The following is a 7,585-nucleotide window of genomic DNA, read 5'->3' on the forward strand; positions in this document are numbered from 1 at the left end:
ATCCTTTCATCTCAGCTCCAAACTTTGTCTCTGTAACTCCTTCCATGGGTGTTTTGTTCCCAATTCTAAGGAGGGGCATAGTGTCCACACTTCAGTCTTCATTCTTCTTGAGTTTCATGTGTTTAGCAAATTGTATCTTATATCTTGGGTATCCTAGGTTTGGGGCTAATATCCACTTATCAGTGAGTACATATTGTGTGAGTTCCATTGTGAATGTGTTACCTCACTCAGGATGATGCCCTCCAGGTCCATCCATTTGGCTAGGAGTTTCATAAATTCATTCTTTTTAATAGCTGAGTAGTACTCCATTGTGTAGATGTACCACATTTTCTGTATCCATTCCTCTGTTGAGGGGCATCTGGGTTCTTTCCAGCTTAGGGCTATTATAAATAAGGCTGCTATGAACATAGTGGAGCATGTGTCCTTCTTACCCGTTGGGGCATTTTCTGGATATATGCCCAGGAGAGGTATTGCTGGATCCTCCAGTAATACTATGTCCACTTTTCTGAGGAACCGCCAGACTGATTTCCAGAGTGGTTGTACAAGCCTGCAATCCCACCAACAATGGAGGAGTGTTCCTCTTTCTCCACATCCACGCCAGCATCTGCTGTCACCTGAATTTTTGATCTTAGCCATTCTGACTGGTGTGAAGTGGAATCTCAGGGTTGTTCTGATTTGCATTTCCCTGATGATTAAGGATGTTGAACATTTTTTCAGGTGTTTCTCTGCCATTCGGTATTCCTCAGGTGAGAATTCTTTGTTCAGTTCTGAGCCCCATTTTTCAATGGGGTTATTTGATTTTCTGAAGTCCACCTTCTTGAGTTCTTTATATATGTTGGATATTAGGCCCCTATCTGATTTAGGATAGGTAAATATCCTTTCCCAATCTGTTGGTGGTCTTTTTGTCTTACTGACGTTGTCTTTTGCCTTGCAGAAACTTTGGAGTTTCATTAGGTCCCATTTGTCAATTCTCCATCTTACAGTACAAGCCATTGCTGTTCTGTTCAGGAATTTTTCCCCAGTGCCCATATCTTCAAGGCTTTTCCCTACTTTCTCCTCTATAAGTTTCAGTGTCTCTGGTTTTATGTGAAGTTCCTTGATCCACTTAGATTTGACCTTAGTACAAGGAGATAAGTATGGATCGATTCGCATTCTTCTACATGATAACAACCAGTTGTGCCAGCACCAATTGTTGAAAATGCTGTCTTTCTTCCACTGGATGGCTTTAGCTCCCTTGTCGAAGATCAAGTGACCATAGGTGTGTGGGTTCATTTCTGGGTGTTCAATTTTATTCCATTGGTCTACTTGTCTGTCTCTATACCAGTACCATGCAGTTTTTATCACAATTGCTCTGTAGTAAAGCTTTAGGTCAGGCATGGTGATTCCACCAGAGGTTCTTTTATCCTTGAGAAGACTTTTTTCTATCCTAGGTTTTTTGTTATTCCAGATGAATTTGCAAATTACTCCTTCTAATTCGTTGAAGAATTCAGGTGGAATTTTGATGGGGATTGCATTGAATCTGTAGATTGCTTTTGGCAAGATAGCCATTTTTACAATGTTGATCCTGCCAATCCATGAGCATGGGAGATCTTTCCATCTTCTGAGATCTTCTTTTATTTCTTTCTTCAGAGACTTGAAGTTTTTATCATACAGATCTTTCACTTCCTTAGTTAGAGTCACGCCAAGATATTTTATATTATTTGTGACTATTGAGAAGGGTGTTGTTTCCCTAATTTCTTTCTCAGCCTGTTTATTCTTTGTATAGAGAAAGGCCATTGACTTGTTTGAGTTAATTTTATATCCAGCTACTTCACCGAAGCTGTTTATCAGGGTTAGGAGTTTTCTGGTAGAATTTTTAGGGTCACTTATATATACTATCATATCATCTGCAAAAAGTGGTATTTTGACTTCCTCTTTTCCAATTTGTATCCCCTTGATCTCCTTTTGTTGTCGAATTGCTCTGGCTAATACTTCAAGTACTATGTTGAAAAGGTAGGGAGAAAGTGGGCAGCCTTGTCTAGTCCCTGATTTTAGTGGGATTGCTTCCAGCTTCTATCCATTTACTTTGATGTTGGCTACTGGTTTGCTGTAGATTGCTTTTATCATGTTTAGGTATGGGCCTTGAATTCCTGGTCTTTCTAAAACTTTTATCATGAATGGGTGTTGGATCTTGTCAAATGCTTTTTCTGCATCTAACGAGAGGATCATGTGGTTTTTTTCTTTGAGTTTGTTTATATAATGGATTACATTGATGGATTTTCGTATATTAAACCATCCCTGCATCCCTGGAATAAAACCTACTTGGTCAGGATGGATGATTGCTTTAATATGTTCTTGGATTCGGTTAGCAAGAATTTTATTGAGGATTTTTGCATCGATATTCATAAGAGAAATTGGTCTGAAGTTCTCTATCTTTGTTGGGTCTTTCTGTGGTTTAGGTATCAGAGTAATAGTGGCTTCATAAAATGAGTTGGGTAGAGTACCTTCTACTTCTATTTTGTGAAATAGTTTGTGCAGAACTGGAATTAGATCTTCTTTGAAGGTCTGATAGAACTCTGCACTAAACCCGTCTGGTCCTGGGCTTTTTTTGGCTGGGAGACTATTAATAACTGCTTCTATTTCTTTAGGTGATATGGGACTGTTTAGATGGTCAACTTGATCCTGATTCAACTTTGGTACCTGGTATCTGTCCAGAAATTTGTCCATTTCGTCCAGGTTTTCCAGTTTTGTTGAGTATAGCCTTTTGTAGAAGGATCTGATGGTGTTTTGGATTTCTTCAGGATCTGTTGTTACGTCTCCCTTTTCATATCTGATTTTGTTAATTAGGATTTTGTCCCTGTGCCGTTTAGTGAGTCTAGCTAAGGGTTTATCTATCTTGTTGATTTTCTCAAAAAACCAACTCCTCGTTTGGTTAATTCTTTGAATAGTTCTTCTTGTTTCCACTTGGTTGATTTCACCCCTGAGTTTGATTATTTCCTGCCGTCTACTCCTCTTGGGTGAATTTGCTTTCTTTTTTTCTAGAGCTTTTAGATGTGTTGTCAAGCTGCTAGTATGTGCTCTCTCCCGTTTCTTCTTGGAGGCACTCAGAGCTATGAGTTTCCCTCTTAGAAATGCTTTCATTGTGTCCCAAAGGTTTGGGTAGTTGTGGCTTCATTTTCATTAAACTCTAAAAAGTCTTTAATTTCTTTCTTTATTCCTTCCTTGACCAAGGTATCACTGAGAAGAGTGTTATTCAGTTTCCACGTGAATGTTGGCTTTCCATTATTTATGTTGTTATTGAAGATCAGTCTTAGGCCATGGTGGTCTGATAGGATACATGGGACAATTTCAATATTTTTGTATCTGTTGAGGCCTGTTTTGTGACCAATTATATGGTCAATTTTGGAGAAGGTCCCGTGAGGTGCTGAGAAGAAGGTATATCCTTTTGTTTTAGGATATAATGTTCTGTAGATATCTGTCAGGTCCATTTGTTTCATAACTTCTGTTAGTTTCACTGTGTCCCTGTTTAGTTTCTGTTTCCACGATCTGTCCATTGATGAAAGTGGTGTGTTGAAGTCTCCCTCTATTATTGTGTGAGGTGCAATGTGTGCTTTGAGCTTTGCTAAGGTGTCTTTAATGAATGTGGCTGCCCTTGCATTTGGTGCGTAGATATTCAGAATTGTGAGTTCCTCTTGAAGGATTTTACCTTTGATGAGTATGAAGTGTCCCTCCTTGTCTTTTTTGATAACTTTGGGTTGGAAGTTGATTTTATCCGATATTAAAATGGCTACTCCAGCTTGTTTCTTCAGACCATTTGCTTGGAAAATTGTTTTCCAGCCTTTTATTCTGAGGTAGTGTCTGTCTTTTTCCCTGAGATGGGTTTCCTGTAAGCAGCAGAATGTTGGGTCCTGTTTGTGTAGCCAGTCTGTTAGTCTATGTCTTTTTATTGGGGAGTTGAGACCATTGATATTAAGAGATATTAAGGAAAAGTAATTGTTGCTTCCTGTTAATTTTGTTGTTAAAGTTGGCATTCTGTTCTTGTCTTCTTTTAGTTTTGTTGAGGGATCTTCACTTTTGGCTGTACCTGGTTTCTCGTTTAGGCCTTCTTCTTCTATTTTTCTGTCTTCTACCTCCTCACCTGTATCTTTGTGCTCTTTTCCATCTTCATCTTTCTCCACATCTTGAATGTTTGCTTTTAGCTCATCATCTTTGGCTTCTGCTGCCACTGCTTCTTTCTTTTCTCCTCCATCTTCTTCAGTGTCTTCATTTATCTGTTCTTTTACTTCCTCAGCTTCCATTTTAGAAATGGGTGCCTCCATAATCTTGGCTTCTCCATTTTCAGCATTTTCCATGTTGCATTCGTCTTTAACATCTTCTGGCTTGGTTTCAGGAATTGGTATGGTACTTGCATCTTTGTTTTCTTCCACGACATTTGTGGTCTTGGTTTTCCTTGAAGTTGATGCTCTTTTAGGTTTCAACTCCGGTGTAAAGGGCACAGGCATAGCAGACAGTCGGGCTGATCTTCTCTTTGGCTCCTGGCTCACATCACCTGCAGCCTTTCTTTTGGGCATTGTTGCAGCTCTCCGTTGGAGATCCTTAGGCAGGAGGGAAAAAAGCCGAGAGGAGTCTCTGCCTGACCACTCCGCAAGCGAATGAGTTTTTCTCTTTCAATCTCTTGAGGCCTGTTTTGTGACTTATTATATGGTCAATTTTGGAGAAGGTACCATTAGATGGTGCAAAGAAGGTATATTCTCTTGTTTTAGGGTGAGATGTTATATAGATACCTGTTAAAACCATTTGGTCCGTAACTTCTGTTAGTTTCAATGTGTCTCTATTTAGTTTCTGTTTCCATGATCTGTCCATTGATGAGAGTGGGGTGTTGAAGGCTCTCACTATTTTTGTAGGTGCAATGTATGCTTTTAGCTTTAGTATTTTCTTTTATGAATGTGGGTGCCTGCCAGACCCGCTCCAGTAGTAATATGCATGACAGGCCCAAAAGCTTGGACCCAGTCTTAAAGCAATAAGTTCATGGAAAATTAGTCTCCTGGAACCGAAGCATCCTGTAAAATGGATGCTCCAAATCTGTCCTTGCTTCTGTTGGTGAACAGATCTCTGTGTTTTCCTTCAATATTGTTTTATTATAGTGCCTCTAAGGATTGATTTTGACATAGCTAAGTTAGATTAGCCCCCACCAGTTTTCCAATGTCCCAGGCAGTCCTTGAGCTTGGAATTCAGTAAGAATGGTACCTATTCAGTAACATTCAGAATTACCTCTAGTATTGCAAGAGAGACAGTGAAAGAAATCAGGCATTACAATTTACTTGCATAGAGCTAGAAATCTCAGGACTAGTCTACATAGTAAATACTTAGAACAAAAGCCGAGTCACTCCCATATACAGGAATTTACAATGGTTTAGGAAGTAGATTGGGCTATGATTTAAGGAGGAACTAGAGGATTGCATTATTCATGAGAAGGTTAGCTAGAATGGAACTCCATAATTAGAACTATGACTTGCGTGTGAAAGTCCTTGACATGTAAAGACCTCATACCTGGCTGCTAAGAATATAGCTGACCTTAGATAGAGCCAACTTCGTCTCAGTTGTTTTATTGGTCAGTTCCTGCCAGTCTTTATGTATTCATTCCTCTGTTTTGTGTAAGAGTCATTAAGCATCCGGTAACCTCATTGTGCCTTGCTGATGTGTCACCTAACTTCTCTATTTTCTTCTGTATTAATAATCTGATGCTCATATTGAGAATTACATTCAGATACCAAACTCCCTTGTGTCCATGTCTGTTTGTCACCCTTTTCACCACCTGTACCAGAACCCTGATTTCTCCAGCAGATTGAGGGGGGCTGACTGAGGCTGGTCCGTGGCAGGTGCTCTTGCATTTGGAGCATAGATGTTCAGATTTGTAAGTTCTCCTTGGTAGATTTTTTTGATGAGTATAAAGTCTCTTTCCTTCTCTTTTTTGATAACTTTTGGTTGAAAGTTGATTTTATTCGATATTAGAATGGCTACACCAGCTTGTTTCTTGGGACCATTCGCTTGGAAAATTGATTTCCAGATCTTTGCTCTGAGGTAGTGTCTTTTTATTGATGTGTGTTTCCTATATACCTCAAATTGTTGGGTCCTGTTTATATATCCAGTCTGTTATTATGTGTCTTTTTGTTGGGGAATTAAGTCTATTGGTATTAAGATATATTAAGGAGTTAAGGATTGTTGCTTGATGTTATTTTTGATGTTCTTTTTATGTTTTGTTGCTATCTTATTTTGGGTTTGTGGAAAAAGATTACTTTCTTGCTTTTTCTAAGATGTAGTTTCTTTCCTTGTGTTGGTGTTTTCCATCTATTATCCTTTGTAGGGTTGGATTTGTGGAAAAAAATGTTGTGTAAATTTAATTTTCTTTTGGAATATCTTGGTTTCTCCATCTATGATAATTGAGAGTTTTGCTGGGTATAGTAGCTTGGGCTGGTGTTTGTGTTCTCTTGGGGTCTGTATAACATCTGTCCAGGATCATCTGGTGTTCTTAGTCTCTGGTGAGAAGTCTGGTATAATTCTGATAAGTGTGCCTCTATATGTTACTTGACCTTTTCCCCTTATTGCTTATTTGTTTGTTTGTTTGTTTGTTTTGTTCCTTTGGTGTTTGTTTGTTTGTTTTTGTTTTTGTTTTTATTGTTTGTTTGTTTGCTTTGTTTTGTGCATTTGGTGTTTGGACTATTATGTGACTAGAGGAATTTCTTTTCTAGTTCAATCTATTTGTAGCTCTGTAGGCTTCTTGTATGTTTATGGGCATCTTTTTCTTTAGGTTAGGGGAGTTTTCTTCTATAATTTTTTTTGAAGAGGCCTTTTAAGTTGAGAATCCTATTTCTTTTCTATACCTATTATCCTTAGATTTTTTTCTTCTCATTGTGTCCTGGATTTCCTGGATGTTATGGGTTAGGAGGTTTTTGTATTTTGCATTTTTGACTGTTTTGTTAATGTTTTCTATGGTATCTACTGCCCCTAAGGTTGCTTATTCTATCACTTGTATTCTGTTGGTAATGATTGAATCTATAACTTGTAAACTTTTTCCTAGGTTTTTTATCTCCATGGTTGTATCCCTTCATGATTTCTTTATTGTTTCTATTTCTGTTTTCAGGTCTGGATGATTTTGTTCAATTTCTTCACGTTTGGTTGTGTTTTCTTGTAATGTTTTAAGGGATGTTTGTATTTCCTCTTTAAGGGCTTCTAGCTATTTACCTGTATTCTCCTGTATTTATTTAAAGGTGTTATTTATGTCCTTCTCAAAGTCCTCTATGACCATCATGGAATGTGACTTTAAATCAGAGTCTTGCTTTTCTGGTGTGTTGGGGTACACAGGGTTCACTGTGGTAGGAGGTTCTGTTGATACCAAGTAACCTTGGTTTCTGTTCTTGCCTTGCCACTTGACATCTGGTCATCTCTGGTGTTAGTTTGTTTTGCTGTCTCTGACTGTGGCTTATCCCTCCTTCAAGCCTCTATGTCAGAACTCCTGGGAGACCAGTTTTTCCCAGGAGGAATTTGGGAATATATAGCTGTGGCACAGTGTCAGCTCCAGGGTGTTGATGGAAACCAGAAGAATCCT

General features: G+C 38.6%; 1 pseudogene; it reads right to left on the reverse strand.

Annotated features, from left to right (window-relative positions):
• Gm11914 (predicted gene 11914) lies at positions 4,044–4,640 on the reverse strand (annotated as a pseudogene).

The sequence above is a fragment of the Mus musculus genome, chromosome 4 (genome assembly GCF_000001635.26).
Source record: "Mus musculus strain C57BL/6J chromosome 4, GRCm38.p6 C57BL/6J".
Lineage (NCBI taxonomy): Eukaryota > Metazoa > Chordata > Mammalia > Rodentia > Muridae > Mus > Mus musculus.